Below are 21,977 nucleotides of genomic sequence, written 5' to 3' on the forward strand. Positions count from 1 at the left end.
TTTAAGTTGCAATAAAAAGGAATCGTCACGACGCTTTTTTCTCTCCGACACATGGTACTGCTAATTTAAAATCATTATTCATACCGTGAGCGTAGGTGCCGAGCAACGTGATGCAGCGTAACCTGAGCTCACGTGAACCGCGTGCATTTATTAAAAAGGTTACCACACTCGTAAAACATCGTAATAAGCGTTACCTTACGAACGTACCAGGAAAAACCCGCCCGCGGTGTACACCATTACCATGGCGGCGGTAAGCGCTAAACAACCGTTGGAACTCGTTGCAAGACTTGTCACGCGTATCGTAAGTCTCAGCAAAATGGCGTCTGACGACACGAGCTTGTGATTGTGTACGACCTGTTGAGCACGTATGGCACAATAGTGAGTACTACGGTCACAGGCTACACCCGATATCGGCTGAATATTTTTCGGACAGCTTCCGCCGAACTATTCGACTATTGTCGGAGACTAAATTCGGCTAAAGATCGGCTACCACCCGATTTCGATTGAATTCACTAAACGGATACGGTACGCACGTGTTTGTTTCCATTGGTCGCAGTTCAACAAGCAGCCGTGGACGTTGCTGATGAAATGTTCTTGTTGGAAACCGTTCCACTAAAAAAAATATTTATTACTAACTCAAAAAAAAAAAGAAAAAACATTTTGGGTTGTGGATATTTTTGTGGGCGGGGGGAATATTTGAAGAATTCCGCACACTCTTCCCAAAACTTTTGATTCGACCAGTTAAATATTTTGACGGGCATGTCTCTTGATACATTTCAGGGGCGTATTTATGGGGGGGGACGAGGGGGCCCGGGCCCCCTTCGAAGTGAAAAACACCATTGTTAAAGATTGTTATTTTTAACATGGATATGTCTTAATACTGTGGGTTTCCAAAAATTTGTCGTGACACTGAGAATGTTGCTTATGCGATAATTTAAAATTTTATATTTATAAAATATGTTTATTCCTTTAAGAAAATATGTGGTGAATTTTGAGTGACTCTAATAAAAAATTAGTTTATTACAATATAGTTTTTATACTTTTAAAAAATAATAAATCATTAAAAAAATGGAGTTTCTTATTTCTCTGATGGTGTAAAGACAGCCGATAAGTCTTATAATGTTAAAGTAATTTGTTTCGTAATAGTGTGCTTCCTCCTTCTCTTCCACCCAAAAATCAAATACATAATCGGTCTCTTCCGAAATGAAAACCTATATACGCCACTGATACATTTTATTATATTTCACATTAAATCCAAAGTTACAGGAATATAGGTCGGTACTAATAGTGTAATAAATAGTTGGCATAAGATTAAAATATTCGGTTTATTGGCTGGTAAAAACAAAATATTTCGTTTATGTCATCCGTGTAGGGCCGTGAATGATCTAATTTATCGGTGTACTTATAATGTGATCTGTAATTTTGAATTTCATTTATTTCAATTTTGTTGGCTCATATTCAGCTGAACGTTAATTCGGCCGATGCCACGTCTAGTCTGACCGTACCCTAACACGTTTGTCACGCGTTGCCGGTGTTTGGTTGCTACCGACCCCATGAACAAAATGTTCATCGGTCACAATGAAACGATGTACACGTCACGCCGAGTCCGTGGAATTGTCAACAACTTCCTTATGGAATAAGTGTACCCAAGTACACTCATTTTGGCATCTGGACTTAATTAACCCACGTCGCGAATAAGGTAGACTTCTATCGGCATCGGTGTGGTAAGCGATCTACCACACTTCTCACGGTCCACTTGCAGCTTGCCGGTGTCTGTCAAATGATCTAACGAAAACGAAAACCAACGAATAGTTCATACAAACTTTTGAAAAAACCATTTACATAAAATGTAATTAAAAATATATAATAAAAAATAAATAAATTAAAACACTAAATCGAAAATATACTTTCAATTAATAATTATTATTAGAAGCATGTGTTTAAAAAAAATTGTATTGTCACCGTCAGTACTCATATATATCGATTATTCGTAATCATTATTAGTGTGATAACTTAAACTATTTTTTTTTGTAAACTGCGGCCAAGTTCATATTATTGTTTAGAAATATGATTGTACCTATATACATGTTGCAGCGCCAAAGTCAAATGTAGAACCGTGAATTACGTTGATTTAATAATCAGTGAAGTCAAGATGGCCGAACCATTCGTGTCTCATCGTGAGAAATGCTCGAAAGAAATTTCCAATTTTGAATTTTTTAAAATAAATCGTTACACAAATTCGGGTGAGAATAGAGTTTTCTACGTACGGATAATAATCACACTCGCACAATCGTTTTCGTCATAATTCCCCCGATATGTTTATTTAATTGTATTTATTAAACTATTGTTTAGATTATTGTTTAGGTTACTGATCAGATTATTGTTGAACTATTGATGTTGCACGCGGATGCGACCAGCTATGTCGTTTACAAACCGTTTTACTGGCTATCGAACGCGCGAGCTATTTGATTTCGAAGTAGTTTAGCTGATCGAATACAATTCCGACTGCAACAGTTTTACACAAAAAATATATGTAAATAGTTTTCATCGACGGTCGGCATTCCGCAAATGATCGTGACGAATCCGAAACGTTCTTCGGATCCGGTTTTCCTCGGGTCCGGACGAAAGTTAAGAAAACCGTTGAGTTTATAGGATCGCCATCCACGCCACCCGGTCGCACGCAGACGCCATCGCCCGCCCACCCCGTCGATAAACGGACGCCCGCCAACACACCCTGTTACCGCCGACACACCCTGTCACCGCCGACAAACCCCGCCACCAAAAGCCGTGACTATCCGCGGCCCGACGAGGGCGTTGCTTAGCTACTGATGAGCTTTCCCACCTCGATTTGCTGACGGTCCGCCATCATTTTTCCAGCGACGCAGCCGGAGCGCTTTTGACGGTTCGGCATTTTCAATCGATAATCTCAATATTTTATCGTATGCCAGTAAAGTAAATATTCTCTCAAGCGTCTCGTTCCGTCGCCAGGCTTCGACGTGATAACTGGGGGCGGGCCGACCCTAGAACCGTTGCTAGGTGATATCGATTTTACCGGGTACCGGTTTTCTATCGAAACCGATATTTGAACCGACATTATGAAAAAATAAAAGAATCAGCCTAAAATATTAATATTATTGATATAAAAAAAAATTAAAATATGGATTGTAAAAGTGTAGTTTGTTAATGATAAAGCTAATGGCACAAGACTGTGATGCTTATAGTTAAACCAGATTAATATCGGTTTTTTCGGATATCGCTTTGTAATTAGTATCGGTTCATGCCTGAAAATTTTTTCACACGTCGGGTATTGGTTTTGTCGTTTGCTTATTATGTTTGAAATTGTTATAGTTTATATAGCATTTATAATATAAATATAAAAATATATAGTATATTTATATAGTAATATAGTACAATTAAAGATCAAGAGAGGGATATTGGTTATTATCATAAATTACCTAATTAGCTTCTTTTTCATAAAATTATATGAACAAATAAGGACAAGAAAGGAATAAAGGAACAATTTTGTTGAAATGGGACCTTGAAGTTCATACGGATAGTAAATCAAACTAGACTAGACTCCAAACTACAATCCTTTAAGAAACTTATAATTTTTTGTTTTATATACTTCTTGTTTTTATACACAGGTATTAGTGGCGTGGAACTTGTTTTAAAAAGAGATTACATTTGTTTAGTAGAATCAGTAAATTTAATATCACTTCCAATAAAACTTTAAATTATATGTAGAATATAATAATTATGTTAATTATGTTAACAATTATTGTTTATGTTATAGTTAGATTACTGTTAAATTATAACTATTATAAATATTACTTATAGTTAAAGACCGGATTTATATGTTTTTATATATCGTTTCGTCTTGGTCTATGCAGTTGTACGAGAGTAAAAAATGTGGACAATTTATTCAATTCTGAGTTTGTAGGAAAAAGTTTTTTTACATATTTGAAAATATTTAGCCCATTTAGCATATTTTAGAATATTTGATTTTTTTTTTATAGTTGGAGGTTGTACAAACTGTTATCTGCAAACTAACCAATATACCTGGTGAAACGGATAACATAATAAAAATACTAAAGTGTCTCAATTAAGTTAAAAAAATAAAGTTTACCAAATGTTAGCAAAAGTTTGGAACATTTACGTAGAAACAATGAAGTTCTCACAGAATATTTTACACCTAATGTAGTTGTTGACATGAAGTTTGCACCTCTAATATCTGTTGATGTTGAATGTTCATTTAGTCTCTAAAAACAAATTTTAAACGATAGAAGAACTAACATAAGTACAGATAATATGTAAAATATATTATTGTTAATTCATATAATAAAATTTAAATTGTATTTCAAGTTTCTTTTTTTATTCTTCAAAAAGTAAATATTTACCACTGTATGCACCAAAGAAATATTGTTTTTATATATATATATATATATATAATATATACCTATATTTTTATTTTATATCTTGTATTAAATTATTATTATTTAAGGATTACCTTTTGTTAACCAATTTTTTTTTTTGTTTTATTATATTTTAATATATATATATGATTATTTGTTATTTTTAATATTGTGACAATAGTGTTAATACAACATTTAATTAAAATATACCAAAGGAATATTGTTTTTTAAATTTTAATAATGTAGACCAGGGATCACCAATCAGTCGATCGTTGTAAAATTCAATTTTACCACTATCGGTCGATTGCATAAAATAATCAGATTAATTGAATAATGGGAATATTAGATTTAAAGATTAAACACCTAAATTTTCCTGGATGTCAATCACTAGGGACTTAAATGTCAAATGTAGCTTATTTGTTTGAAAACATTGGTGACCCTTGCTAAAAACTATACTGTAATATTTTTACTATATTCCTACTCTTATTGAAGTACAATAGTATTCTATTATAATACGCAACTACGTATATACCTCATGTGATTAAAAGAATGTTATAAAAAAAAAAAATTAAAAATGCATATTAAACCATATATTGATGTTTGTTGATTATTTTTGAATAATTTCGAATATTTTTACATATTTTTAAGATTTTTAAGAGAATATAATAAGAATATTTGAAGGTTTTTTAGAGAATATTAGTATCATATTTAAGGTATTTTGAGAGAATATAAATCTGGTCCTTATTTATAGTAAATATACTTTATATATATATATATATATATAACAACGTATGCAATACAAAAATAAAATATATAATATTGAAAAATATTTGTTGAATAAAGCTCTGAGGAGGAGAATCTATCCCATTCATTCTTTCTTTATACATATTTGACACCTTTATACCCCTTTGGTGTTTTAAAAATACCGCATGGAAAAAACAAAAATTCTCTCCACGGTCGCCATCAACCCTACAGGGTTAATTTGCAATCATCGTACACATAAATTAAGTTTTAATATATAATATTGTTTCCTGGAATTTTTGTGAAATTACATATTGTAAATATGATTCCGAAACACAGTCGTTGCCATCAAATAGATAATTAGCACTCGTATAACTGGCGTATGTAAATACCGCTAAATGTATTCTAAAATAAATATATGGAATATTTCTTCATTAAAAAAAAATTAATTCATAAAAAAATCATAAAATTCTAATCCAAGAAGTATTGAATAAAAAACACTTATTATTCACAACAGATTTTATAACTATATAGTAGATTCAATGATAACGTGTGCATTTTTCATTTTTAATAATATGATTAAACTGATGAGATATTCTGAATATTATTATTACGAACTGGTTCAGTAGGGCCAATTATCTTTTCAAAAAAATGAACAACAATAAAAATTATAAATGGATTAAGTTAATAAATATTTGTATACCTACATATAATATGAATAATATTTATAATATTAATAATAATCAATAATTATTTATCATTAATTTATGTATATAAAAACTAAAACTTATAACACATGTGACGCTTTGATTTTTGTATAAATATGTCAAAAAAAAAAAAATCAAAAAAAAATAAATGCATTATAGATATTAAATAAAACTGTTTACTATAAAAGCCAGTGAACAATAGGGTAATCAAATAAATAACCTGCGTTGGTGTTGAGCGTTTGTTACAAGTAGAGCGATATGGCAGACACGGATATGGAAACGTTTCCTTTCAAAACGGAGAAAATAACGAAATTAATTTTCTTTTAATATGACACATTAAACAACTCCGAAAACGCAATTCTCTCGTAATGACGCGAAATCATATTCAATGCGTTGAAAACCAATAATTGTTGTATACGAACGTCGCAATTACGTTTGAAAATATTATTGTTGAACGTTTAATTAATGTACTTGAATACTCGTTCTGAAACATTTGCATATTGACGTCAGTTGGTATGTTACACTTCCTTTCATGTTATGCAAACGACGTACGACGTTGAGACTATGTTCTTTCGTACGTTGAATACAAGTGTACAATACAATACAATATAATATAGTCAATACAATATATTAATACATTTATGTTGTGTTACCGTATACGACAAAAACATAATATTTGGTTTGGAACTTAATAGAATTTTTTTTTTTAGCTAAACTTTTAAACTTTTCTAAATTAAAAATGTTGATGTTTTTGAACTGAGTTCGGTTTATACGACCAGCTGCCCGACATGACCGCATTAAGCATACGTAATCCGGAGAGGTATTATCAACTCGACGTGATGCTCGACAGCGTTTTTCCGTCGGTTTCGATCATTGCCGAGGCCGTTAGCTAGGTAGGCGGCGACAAACGGGTTATATACGCGGTTGTGTGCGCGTGTAATGTATGATGCAGTGCAGGTGCATGCTGGTCTTGACCGTGATCTCGCGCCGATTCCAAACAGTTCGTCGTGTTCATTTCGGAAATGCGGTCTGTAACATAATCACGATGACCGAATGTAAAACAACAATAAAGTGACATATTATTTTATCAACAGACCACGGACTTGGATCCATGGATTTGTAGAAAATATACGAGAAAATCAAAAATGTGTTAGAACACAGAAAGTGCATGCGCGATTCGTTTTGACGATATCGACGGACAATTATAATACTCAATAATATGTTGAGTCGATATACTCGAACACGCAAGTCAAATCATCAGATCGCAAAAAAAAACATTCCTCGACTCAGCGGGAAGACCAAAACATATGATTACGTAAAGCGAGATCAATTGGATTTAAATGATTTCCCGACGAGTAAACAATAACGCGTTCGACGTGCATGTATCATAGTTAAACGAGGAAAAAAAATAGGCAAACCACAACAGCGCTATTATAAAGGAGGAATGTATAATACGAGTACATATTAAAAAAACCGAATAATCTGAAATCCACATTATGAAATCGTCATGAATGGCGTTTGAAGTATGAAATATTTCACAATATAGTGAAACAATTATAATTTTTTCTAATTCAAATATTAATTATGGGTAGTTAACAATTATTATTTATATAATCTAAAAGTTCTAGTTCTAGGTATAATCATTGATACTCCTAATACTATAAAATTTTGAAGGTAAATTATGAAAATTATACGTAAAAATAAAACTTATTTAAAAAAAAAAAAATGTATCATAATACTGAAATATTTCACAATTTTAAATTTCATGATATTTTCAAACACTAATCATGAACATACTATTTACATAGCGCGCGGATTCTCTTTCGCTCCATCGTACATTATTTACGTTTCAAATAAATTATTTGATCGATTGAATTAGAAATCGAATTTCGTTCGTCCACATTATTTATATTTATTTCATAAGTGATGATTTTTTTCTATCTCGTACCGCGTTTAAAAATGTCGCGGAATATATTTACTACTGAAATGGGGAAAAGTAACTACGAACGTAGCGAGCGGCTTTTTAACGAACAGTTGCCGACACTTGTCTTTAGGGAAGATGTGCGGCAAAATCTTAAACACGGCCCCGAGCATGAACTCCGCAAAGCTGCTAGTGCTGCAGACACATTCGGTACGACGTTTATCATTTGGAACTGGGACATAGATCGTACGGTTCAGACGCGGTGTACAGTTGCAGCGGCACGAAAAGAGATCGACGCGGAGAAAGCGTGACTAAATAATCGCAATCGTCCGCACTCTTGCCGGTGTGCAAATGCCCAGTGAGATCGTGAATTAAAATATTTCGATACGGGTGTACGCGACAATGTACGTGTATGTAGCGCATGTCCACACGCGTTCGAGGCGTCGTACGTTTCTTACGCGTATTACGACCGGAATTAGATTTGCTGTTGAATTGTATACGGTACACAAACGCTATTGTGTCCGTACGATACAATATGTATCGAATGCGCACTGTGAAAATAATTATAACCTGCACGAGCAGGTGCCGTCGTAAAATAACTCGTCGTTTCCTGCAACGCGTTTTCTACAGCGCAAGACCAAATCGTATACCGTTTTCATCGACACAACAATATTTCTAGAAAACCTGTGCACATATATCTGCTAAGCGGCCGAGAACGGTTTTCCGTCGTTTTTAGTCGCGTACGTTCCGTTTTGTTTAACCGTAACGTATGTTTTTACCTTATCATTTTTGTGCACAGCAGTTTCGGTATACAGAAAACATTTTCGGGAGAGACTACTATGGACAGAATTAACACTGCTATCTAAGAATTACTATCAAGACACAATAGGTACTTATCTACATTTCATTTACATAGTGTCCCAAAACGATTTGAACGCCAATTCTATATTTATATGAATATGTTAGTAAGTGTGATTAGAAGTGAATAATATATTATTAATTATTATGATATAAAAAAATTAATCGTCAAGATCAACTAAGTCGTAAAGAAGTATATAATGGACCGTCGTCGTATCGTAAAACAAAGTTTGAAATATAATTCAAACATAACAATTTCATCAACCATAGATGAACTAGAAGTTGAATTAAGAATTAACATAATTCACAGTGTGCAACATGCGCCGTACACGTGATAACACGAATATTACTAAGCACTAATACTAATCATCAAGCGGTCACACGTTGCGAGTGCAACCGCGAGTAGAGTAGAGTCGTGGAAGGAGTAGCTACTTGTCGTTAGTAAATAGAACGGCGTTTTATTCACTCGCACTCCCGGTTTTTCTAATACTAAGCACTACTTTTTTCTGTTTACTCGCAACGTGCGAGTGCGAGTGACAAGTACTAATGACAAATACTACGCGCCGTGTAAGCCCGGCATAAAGCACCATTAAAATATAACATACGTTTAAAATCATTTTTAAGTATTTTAAAACATTTCGATAGGGGTTGGGAGAGGCTATAGTCCACTAGGCCACCCCTATATACGCTACTGGTGCACAGTAGTCGCATTCACGTTCCGCACTACGCGTTTCGTGAACCATTGATGGTAAAAACACATCCGCGTTACATTACGCGCCGAAACGAACAATCGGAAAGAACCGATCATTGAATGTTTTTTTCAGACGAAAATGCGATTGTTTGTTCACGGTGTTCGTCGTTAATTACGTAATCACGCAGTACATTTTAATCACGAGGTATTCGGTTGAATCACCAGAGATAAGTGAACAAAATGAGAACCCGAAATTTCAATGATTTAAATGGAAATGCGTTTTTAATAACTTCTACAAATATGCAGACGTATTTTTTTACCTCTTCCAACTGATATTAATGTACTACCATTAGGATAAACGTGTACGCTTATAACGATTATTCTTATGGACACTCGGTTAACATACCGGTGTCGGACGACCGTTTCGAATTTCTCAAAATGTTAACAAATTAAATGTAAGTTAACGACTAAAATGTGAAGTATACACTTTTAATTTTTTTAAATGATTAAACGTATAGATTTAAAAATAATTCTGTATCAAAAATACGTCATCATCATTATAATACATTTTTGTAAGTTCTCATACTAAATAGATCTTCCATTTGAGAACAGCAAGTTGTGCAACTCGTGCATCGTCTTATCAAATAATATTGTCATCACTGCCATCACAATTGACAAAGTCCGAAATAACCATAAATTATTATTTATTAATATATAAATAAATAAACAAATAGTTTATATATAGTATTTTTAAATACATATTATTTATTATTATTAAAATGATACCATGTGATTCATAATTAAAAGCATCTACAATTATATTATAAATAAGAAAAGTCAACAAAATAGCAATCAAATCGAAAAAAATGCCATAAATTGTATACAGTTTTACTAAAAATGTTTAAATTTTAAGTCATATTTGAATGGAACAAATGTATAACCTACTTAGCAATAAATCCGAATATTAAAAAAAAAAATTAAAAATTAAACAAATTCGGAAGCCTAGTGTACTTACACCGATAATATATAATACGATATATATATATATATATATTGTTATTATATTAAATTTGTTCATTTGATTCTGCTGTAATGGTTCTACTAAGAAGAATGATGTAAGAAAATTTAAATTCATAACAATACTATGTAAATATACAACGTAAAAAAGAATTTAATTAAATTCAGTAATTATTTTATTATTGGTGTACACAACCATTTACTCGAAATACTCGTATTCATTATATTAAAATATGAATTTTGATCTTCAAAATAAAATATCTATATAAAAAATCACAATAACCCTTACGGAACTCTATGATTTTAGTAGCGTTTCACAATTTTACTTATTTTTTTTTGTGATTTGAACAAATCGATTTTTCTACGCTGCGCTTATTATTTTCACATTTTACACGCACCAAACGAGGCTGCCGCGACGAAAATAATAGACAGATATTATCGAAATTATTTATTGCTGCGAAATCAAACACAGACGGACGCAATGCAATAAATGAACAACTACATAATGGTGTAAGTCTGAAACATAGAAAAATCGACCTCAGTTGTGTATGTTTTCCTCTCAAAACTACGTTAAACACGATACTTTTTTGTCGAATATAAATGGTTTAAAACAGTAATTGATTATACTATCGTGTACAGGTGGTTTTATGGAGTATTACGCGAGTACTCGTCAGTTTTACACCGTCCTAAACGGTTTTTTCGTCATTAGCGAGTATGAATTATTATTATTATTATTATTATTACTTAACCTTACTTCTTTCGCACGTAGTATCCGCACCCCGTCCAAGTCGACAGGAAATATTCTAGTTGTAACAACGTAATAATAAGTAATAACGTAATGCTATTGTGCAAATAACGTGTGCATGACATGCGATGCTCATAAATAGGGTTCGGGACTTGTTGCATTTGCATACTCTTTAATAATGACCGTAGAATAATCTGAGTAAGATATACATTTTTTTAAAGACATGACGGACTGAAATAGAAACGTTTTAATTGCATATTTTTGCGATTTAATTATTAATTAGAACAAGTTATAAGTTATAAACATCGATAGTGGATTATAAGCACATGTAGGGAGTACGTGTACGTCAGCCACGTATGTGTTCAAAGATGTCGAGGATTACACAGGTTCTCGATGTCAAAATCTGGTTATAATTATTACGTATTGTATTCTATTTTTATTTTTTTATTTCTCCATCGATGTTTCGCATTGATTTTACTTGATCTAGTGTTTTTTTTTCTCAATTTATCCTATATTATACTACCTAGTACGTACGGATAAATATCACTACGTATTAATATCGTAATAATCCATACGAAAAACCCGTTCGCGTTTTACGGCACGAGTCAATGGTGAACACAAAACACAACATAAAAAAATAAATAATAAATAATATCTAAAAAGAATAAATATAAAAATATATATATAATAAAAATAGTGTGAAACCATTTACACGCACGTTTATTCCTTCTCGTTAAATGTTAGAAATACTTCTACACGTATGGCAACACATTGTTATATAACACATATCATATATGGTTTTAATTATTAATCATAATGTTATTATATGATCTTAATAAGTATTATTAGCTTTTCTTTACAAATTTTTTTTTTTATAAAACTTATACCGAATCCACTATTCAACTAACTGAATCACCGACATGTATTTTCCAAAAATCTATTGACTACAAGTTTTATCAATCAGCGCTTGTACAATTGCATCAAAGCAGTTTTTTTTTACACTTGTATTTAATCTCATAAATGTATAATATAATATAGTATAATATTATATTACACAATAGAAATGTGTTAATTCATCTGTCTCAAGTACAACTAATTTTATTTTTCAAAATAATCCTTATTCCTATAATTCTGGGATATGTGAACACTTTATAAGCTGCATAATTCATACGCACGTTGTAATAAAATGATTAACGCTTTATATTTAATTTGCAAACCTTATGAAGGTTATAATTACGAATAGTAAAAAATAAAAATTGTAATAATAAATATAATATTTACATTGGTACGAGAAAAAAGATCGACGTCGGCATTGGAAACAGACGGTATTGTACGTTCGGTGCGCTTTAAAAACCGCTGTAATAAACTAACACGGAACAGATAATTAAATTGACATTATTTTGAACATGAACACAAATAATTTAATATTTACTTATTACTATAAATTTTCCTTTTGGCTTTGTAAAATATGTTAAAAGTAAAGATGGTTTTTCTGTAACCGTCGGGCCTTGAATCAAAATAACAAATATGTGCAAGATAGTTGAGTGCGCACGATACCAATTATGCGTTTTAACACATACAGGTTTGCGGACAGGATTTCCTGTCAAGCCTGAAATTATTCGGGTTGTAGATCTTCAACAAGTAGTATATTTTTTTTTTCATGTTTTTCTAAATGTAAATAAAATTTAACAATACCTTATATTTAAATTTCCGCTTCTATTACAAAAGTTATACGTAATGTAAAAATTGTTTTCATACATGGATATTTCAATTAATATTTATCACCAAACGTGTTTCGTAATGAAATTAATTATTAATTTGCGAATTCAATCATCGAATATTGTTGAAGTGATCATTTCAGGTGTTTTTCGTACAATTTGAAATATTTATAAGCCAAAATTTTACATATTATAGATCTTTTGGATTCACGAGTGCTCTGTTTTCCTGTTAATTAAAATTATGCCCTTGAAAAATGTATGGTCGAGCTTAGGCACGTTATGTTTGTTATGAATCATTGGTTCTTAAAAATAAGTCAATAACGTACTCATTGCAAAAGTGAAACGTTGCGCATTGTACTAAGATATTTAAATTTATGTTTGTAAATACGGAGAAGAAAAAACATTCGTTAACATTATAACTGTAAATACGTTAATGTTAAAAGTGTGTGTTACAATAACAAATCGACGATATCATAATTTACATTAACTATGACGGATATTTGGATTTTTCGTTGCTTATATTTATTTGTAAATAATATAAACGAAAAATATAGATGAACGCTTATTTGTAAATTCATATAATTCACATATTAAATACAATGATGACCATTGAAAGCATGTAGAATACGTCCACGTTACAGTATAAATCACAACCACAAGGGCGTATTTGAGAGGGGGCGAAGGGGGAATTCCCCCCATCGTTCGATTTTTTTTTAAATATAATACATTGATTTATTTTCAATCACTTCATTGCTGAATTCATTTTTAAAAGTAACTTTAAATGTGCCAAATTAATTTTGCTATTTCTTAATTACTTTTATATACATACATATATATATATATAAGTATTTTTAATCATATAAAAAATCATTATAATAATTATTGTTCTAGAAAACCCACTAATGTAACAACAACTGTTAAAAAAAAAGAAAAGATTTTACTGAACCCTAAAGATTTGTTAGCAAGCTGAATCAACAATAATTATTTACCCTTGTGGTCATTTTTATAGTTGTGTTTCATGTGCCTTATCTGTAAACAAATGTGGTATATGCAGAAGTAAATTTAAAAGGATAATAAAAGCATGCATAGTCAATGATAAAAAATTTGCTCTTAGTTTACCAGGGACTTCATCTGAATCATTAAATATTTCTTCAAAGTCAAATATTTGTAAAATATGTTATAAATATGAAATCAATATACTATTTATACCTTGTCGACATATGGAATCTTGTTGTAAATGTGCACACAAGAAAAAAAGTGCAATACAGTGGAGCGTCGATTATCCGCACTAATTGGGACCGAAGGGGGTGCGAATAATCGATTTGTGCGGATAATCAAACAACCATTGAAAATTGTAATATAAAGTTAAAAACTAATTTACTAGATATAATACTAAATATAATATTCATACATAATATAAAAAATTACATATATATATTATATAACATTATAGTACACGATATAACATAACGAATGATAAAACTAAATTAAATTAAACTAAAAATAAATTTGTACTCAAAAATTTTGTAGTGCGGATAATCGACGCTCCACTGTATTTGTAATTTAAATATAATTGCAAAAATACAAGCGTTTTCAAATTAAATTTTGTTATATACAGTTAATTATATATTCTATCAATTAACTTTAATATAAATTAGGTAATGTTTTTTTTTTGTATTCAATTATTTTAATTCCTATATTTTGTACTCTGCTCAAAATGTTAACTGATAATTATATATTTTTAGCTTTATAACAATTTACCTCATATAACGTTTGTTTTCCTTAATGTTGCTGCTGTATAAAAATCAATAACTGTAAATTAGTGATAAAATACATATTATATAAAAAAAAAAAAATTGGGGAGGACTTGTATGGCGGTCCGATGGAAGTATGATGAAAGGAGCATTGACATATATGGCGAGGGGAAAGAGACCAAGAAGAAGACTGCGGAAAAGATGGAAAGACAGTGTCAAAGAATTATTAGAAAAAATTGGAATGAACTGGGAGCAGGCATATGATAGAGAGCGATGGAAGGAAGTAGTTTTGGCGGCTAAGAATCTGAATAGCTCGTAAAAGCCTAAAAAATAATAATAATTTTAATATAAAAAAAAATATATTTATTTTTAATTAAATAATATTGTTTTTTTTTTCAAATAATTTATTGTTACCATTGTCATAATCATCGTTATGTTTTTTACAATTTTTAATATAGGAACTATTTGTGTTGTTATTATTTTCTTATTTTATATGCAGTAGGTTTTAAATATATTCATTAAATAAATATTTAATTCAATTTGGTACTTGCATTTTTATTTATTCACTCGAATGAGCAACATGAACATGAGCTGTAGGCAAGGCTGCATTAAGGAGAAGTCTAGTCGGGATGGTAGCCCCCAGGCTCTCTCGAGTACCCATGTGAAAGGGGACCAAACAATTTTAAACCGTTATACATTTTTTATCATACTAAAATTAGTAATTTTATGGACTTATTATATGTAACTATTAATTTTATAATTTTATAATGCAATTGACAATTTTTGAAATAGTTAAAAAAATGTATCGTTCTGCAAGCATTGTGAGCAGCTTTGTAAAGCATGTTTTGTTAAAAGGACCCTATAAAATTTCAGCCCTGAGGTCCAATAAATGCTTAATCCAGCCTTGACTGTAGTTAATGAACTGTAAATTATTTTTAAATTTGTTTTGAAGAAAAATTAGTTTTGCCCAAATTGTGTCAGTGCATTTTCAATAAATTTTTCTTTATTTGAATTTACTTTTTCTCTATGAACACTCAACATGCATATTCCATTCAGTCTATCATCACCCATCGTTGATCGCAACCATGTTTTAACACGCCTTAATGTACTAAAAGAACGTTCTGCTGTACAGCTTGTAGCAGGAAGAGACAAAAATATTTCCAAAGCAACAACTATATTTGGAAAAAACGTACAGTTACAATTTAACAAATCGATAAAATCAATATCTTGGCAGTCCTTATTTTGCCAAAAACTCTACCAACTTTCCGCTTCAGCTTTTTAGAAACTAATTTATCATTTGGAATTTTACCAATTTCTGGGGAAATAACATTATTCTAGGGGGGGCAAGTGCCCCATCTTGCCCCCCCCCCTGGGGACGCCCATGACATCAACTTAGGTAATGTGCATAAATATGATTCATATACACAAAAAAAAATGTTTAGAAAAAAAAACGTCTACCCAGTGATTGTTTGAAACGTTTTTTTTTTATTTCTTATATTTATTGTACACAATGTGTAATATATTTGTTCACATGTGATTGATAAACTTAAAATTTTTTTTAAACCAAATTTCTTGACTCATCAACAATCGCGTGCATCTATTTTCAGGATTTATCGAAGAAAAATGTTGTTTGATTGCACTATAACACAGGATATTTGATAACGCTAAATAAACGATAATGTTTTCGTATTAAAAATAAATTTAAGATTAAAAAATAACTGGTGACCACAGTACTGCATTTTTAAATAGTCATGTATTTACCCATATATATATACCCATAGGAGGTTGGCCATATTTTACATAACACAATCTTATTATAATAATTTTATCATGTTCAACGTTTTAGAATTTGTATGAACTAATGTATATATATATCCATTATATCCAATATATTGTCATTCTAGATTTTTCTGTTCCACTAGTATAACGTTATTCACGCAGCCATACATCCAAAACTCTTTAAGTAAATAATAATAATGATTAGAGCGCGGATTTGTATGCATTAAAAATTAACCAAATATGCGATAAAAAAACCCTAAATATGCAAAAATATGCGCTAAAAAAGTTTTTTAAATTGTTATATTAAGTAACAAATGTTGTGCTCACTTAGCATATCATCAACCAGAATAAATATGCGAATGCATACAAATCCGAGATCTTATTATTATTATTATTAATTTCAATAATAATTTTTTCCGCGTTTAAATATTTAATGAGGAAATAAATAAATAAATGCAACATTACTTAGTTACATTTATTTCAGCAATAATATAATTAGAAACTGATCAAAATAAATAGTTTTTTATTTTTCAATTAATATACACTTTTAATATCTATTTTTTTTTTTTTTTTACGCGACTTGTATGTAGCTCAGTATACGTTGATATCCATTGCCTATTTGTATTAATGAGTCATATTAAAAAAGGTCAGCTAATTCATTAATTATTAAAATGTGACCATTAGTAATTTATAAATTAGTCGAATTAATAATGTATTATAACCGTTCGCCGTACTGACATCTACGTTTTTTACCACGAATTTATTATACGAAAAAATTGAACATTCATATTAGAAACATATACACACTCGTTATAATGTAATAAAGTACTTGCAAATTTGTTGTTTTTTTTAACATGTTTTCATGTGCTGAGTTCGCCTATCTCTTTAAATCTAACGTGTTACGGGTACTGAATAAAATAATTGATGTAGTTCTTATTACACAATATGTAAACGACAAAAATCTATACCAACGGCAATAAGGATATGTTGTGAAAAAATATCTTTATTAAATCTTAATTCGAAATGATCTCAACTAAACTATACTGTCCACTATTCATCATTACGCAAATCTGTTCGGTCAGAAAGCTTTTTAGTTATAATATCGTACGTGAGACTCGTGCGATTGCAGCAACCATACTTCCTGATTTCGTATGAGTTATATAAGTCCTCTTGATACCAGAGTACCTTGGTTTTACGGGTATTACCCGATTTACAAAATTTTGGGTCCCCATTACGGATTGGGTACCCGTTATAGTTTGTATACTCGTTATTTCCTTAGCCAATAGAGGCTACAGTTATCTTAAGAATTTGTACATAAGATAAACGGCTGCCCAATAACAATATAATATTGTCACACGTGGTGCTTTATATTTACATAACTGTATGATTGTAATTACTTATTATCTGCATAGCTGTGTACATAAGAGATAACGACTATAGCCACTATAGCCGTTACCTATAAGGTTTTAATATAGGCTATAAAATAACTTTTAACATAGTATTGAACATTATATTTCAATCATAGGCGTGTTCAGACTTTGTTGGCCGAGGGGGCACAACAAATTTTTAAATCATGAGACTTATTTTTTTTTTTTTTTTAGACATGAATAATAAAAATACATTTAAAACTCAAATAAAAACACGTGCATTTTACTACTATACTTAACTGAAACTGTCGATTGGTAATGAGTACCATTGAATTACTTGGCATGATTTTTTCGAAGGCATGTTCCGCTAGGGGTGGGGGTCAGTGCCTATCTGGCTCTTTCTGTAAACACGCCTATGACTTTGATAAACTAATTATTAAACTGTAATATCACTAATATAACTCATACAAAGTACTAAACATTTTAACATATATAAACTATAACTTTTTTTTAAATTAAAAGAGAAAATATTTTTTAATTGTATAATTGTATAATTATAATATAATACTGTTTACCTCTAAGTATCTAGGTCTTAGCTTGACCATTTATGCGTATTAAAAACCATCAGGTACCCGAAAATTTTTGGTATTGGGTACCCACAACCCAAAAAAGTTGTTTAACCACAAAATCGGCTATTATCCACATCAAAACAAGAGCACTAGTTATTATCTTAATTTCGTAGGTACATTACAAGAATAAAATATTTTTCAACATAGTAGAATCGATTTGTTTAATCAATATTTCAATGTTAAAATGTGATTATGTTATTCGTTGAAATTATTGAAAGTTAAATAATAAATTAATTTGGCTACATCCGAATTGCATGCCAAAAAAAAAAAAAAATGTCCGAATTGCATGCCATCTCTTGGAGGGATCTGTCCAAATTGCATGCTACGTCATAGAGGAGTCTGTCCGAATTGCATGCCACATCCTAGAGGGATATGCCGTATAGCCACAAGTTTATTTATCATGCAATTACTCGTATGTGCACAACTTAAACTTTATTTTGACTTAAACTCTTTATGATTTAGTTGTTACAACTGATTACTTTCTAGATTGAAATATTTTTTATATCCGAGTAAACATTTTACCAAACTGTACTTAATGTGTGTATTGTAGTGTGTTTCACAGACATATATTAGCATATGGCGTCGGCATAACACAAAAATAAATATATAAACAAATAAATAAATTAACAAATACATAAATAAATAAATAAATGAAAAAATATATAGATATAGAAACAAATAAATAAATAGATATGTAGCAAACAAAAAGTACAGAAAAGTTCTTCGTAACTAAAAATAACAATCTTCAGTCGAACATCCAAGTTGGCCAACCATTCAGTTCCGGGACTTCCGCTTAAGTCAATACCAAATATTTCTCCTGTATATTTCCTCAGTAGCAAGATTCTACAATTTCACAGACATACGTATCGATCATTTAAAGGTTTGCTGTTCAATTTTATAAGCATTATTACATTAATCTGAAATAATTTTAAGAAAATAAAAGTAGAGCTACGCCGTTATGACCATAAATAATATTAATAATAATTATATAATTTAGATCAAAATGAAGATATCACTTGTCTGTTTTTCTGTGTCTTATTAGTATATTTTGGAACGTTAACGATAATTCGTCCACAATAATTTAATTGTAGTGTGATCATGGAACCACAAGTTCAAAATATGTTAAATGAAAAACAAAACCATTTTTGTAATTGATGATTGAAAAATTATTGTGCAATGATATTGAAAAGTGGGCTTATTGTAAACGTTCGTGTTCTAATCAGTTTATATTCATCTTTTTTTTTAAAAAATAGAAAATTCAAAAATAAAGTTTAAGTTGTACACATAAGTACATGATAAATAAACTTGGAGATGCACAGGATGCAATTCGGACAGATCCCTCTAAGACATGGTATACAATTCAGACAGATCCCTCTAAAAGATGACATGCAATTTGGACATTCCAATTTATGTTTATTTTTTGGCATGCAATTTCTCTACAGTGTCTACGAAATCATCAAGAGATTTATTGATGTGAAATAGTGCATAAAATGCAACATATTTGTAATTATAAAAACAATTTTAATCTTACGTTTTTATTAGGCAGAGAACTTATGTGGTATTAGTAATTATAAATATGTCTGTTGATTAATTTGTGATTATTATTAAATATCTTATTTCTATATATATTATGAGTAGAAAAGTATTAAGAGTCAAAGATTTCGAATATATTTATTATGAAAACTAGTTTTATAACGCGTTTATAAATTTATATTTTATAGTTTTTAGAAAAAAAAAAAAATAATAAAAGTGCGGTTTGGTTATATTCGGTATACATCTTCTGGAGGGGTAACTAGAAAATAAATTGCGTAGTTTCTGCAACAGTCTTGAAAATATGGGTTTTTTCTACTTTTTTACGAGTAATACTGGTTGTAAACTACACCGATGTATTCTAATAACCACTCATACAATAGGTAATTATAAATTACTATTAACAATTAATATTTCGCCTACGAGATGAGAAATGTTTTTAATTCTGTTACTATGTTCTTTGCATATTTCGTTGCCACTGACTAAATAATAATTAACTATTTTTAACCTACAACGTAGAAATATTTTCGCATTAAAAAATTAATTAAAAATAAATGTTTGCAAAAAATAAATAAAAATAAATATTCATAAAATTACCGCTGTAAAAGTCCTGCGAAATTAAACAGAAACATCAAATATTACCGTTTTTAATTACAACTTATTTATATAATATTATAATGTAATTCGATTCAAGTGAAGCCAGAACGTATTAATTGGATACTTCCGTTCATTGTTCAATATATATAGACGCGTATAATTTATAGGCAAATGTACTTTTCATAAAACCAATACTACGTGGATTTCATACAATGGCAAATAAATATTAATTTCGGCTACTAATTGCAAAATAAAATACGATGGCTGTTAATATTCAACACTACAAATCCAAAATAAATATACGCACATTTTGAATATTGTGATTGGGTATCAACAGAGTAAAACAATATGATTTAACGTTCATTTTTATTTTACGTTTATTACGTTTGTTTTATGTTAGTTTAACGTTAAACATTTTCATCGATTACTGCCGTTTTGCAACAAATGAGCGTACCGCGTGAGGTGAAAAAATTTTTTTGACGAAACACAGCAGACGAAAAGTGTCTCATATACGCCGAAGAAATTATGCGCGCACATAACTGATGGTGAAAAAAAGCAATTGAATCCAGCGGCTGGAAAGCAGCTAAAATAAAACGACAGTAAGACGTAACGTCGGATTGACGACGACGCGTTGTTCCGCGATACGCGTGCACGTGCGCGTATTAAACCTCTCAACGCCCCCGACGTAACAATATTTATTTTTTTTATAACTAGTAAACTGCTTATTCCGTATCCAACGGCTTAACTTCCACTAAAAACTCGTCATAATAAAGCGCGCTCACTTCCTCTCTCTCACTCTCTCACTCTCTCTTTCTCGGACACACGATAATTTAAACGTTTTTAACACGTCGCGTCGTCCTTTATTGTAATTATTGTTATGCGTTTCATTTTCGATCCAAGGTCCGCGAACTGCTTACGATACGGTCGAACCAGTCCACGACGGACTCTGGCCAAACCACGACTCAACAACGGAAAACACGGAACACGGTGTCCTGCGACGTCGTGAATTATCGCACACGTATATCAACGGATGAGCCGGATAATGTTTACGAGATTCTTCGCCGTAGAACGATCGTATTATATTTTACCGATCCGTGCGACGTGTTTACGAAGCCCTTGTTCGTCGGGTGGTCATCATCACAACGACGTCTTATCGCCGTGCGTGTAGCGACGACCAAAGGCCAAAAAGGTTAGCAAATACGTACCGCGTCCGTCCGTCGATCCTGAGCGTCCATTGAACGCGAACGCGTCGAATATCAATCCGCGCATTATTACGGTCATAATTAATTTATATGTTTTTCTCCCTCTCCCCTCATCATCAACGGCCGTTGTTTGATTATATTATAAGTAAATAATATAATTATGCAACGTCTGCCACTACATTACTGGTGTTACGAACGATGGGTGTACGTGTTGTTTTATCGTAACTCGGTCCGGCTGCGTTCACACGCGACGTGCGCACCGCACCAGCTGCATTCGGTAGCGCCCCTCTTGTCCGACCGTTGTCCCGG

At 31.1% G+C, this 21,977-nt stretch overlaps 1 long non-coding RNA gene across 1 annotated transcript; it reads right to left on the reverse strand.

The window, feature by feature from the left end:
- Window positions 1–216: 216 nt before the first annotated feature.
- Window positions 217–6,277, reverse strand: LOC112692253. The gene is made up of 4 exons (XR_003149401.1): window positions 6,081–6,277; window positions 4,127–4,259; window positions 1,506–1,785; window positions 217–612 (listed from the first exon to the last, which is right to left on the reverse strand). It is a non-coding gene; the product is annotated as an uncharacterized LOC112692253 (long non-coding RNA).
- Between the last annotated feature and the right edge of the window lie 15,700 nt (window positions 6,278–21,977).

Source organism: Sipha flava, unplaced genomic scaffold, assembly GCF_003268045.1.
Source record: "Sipha flava isolate LNK unplaced genomic scaffold, YSA_version1 71_pilon_pilon, whole genome shotgun sequence".
In the NCBI taxonomy this organism is placed as follows: domain Eukaryota; kingdom Metazoa; phylum Arthropoda; class Insecta; order Hemiptera; family Aphididae; genus Sipha; species Sipha flava.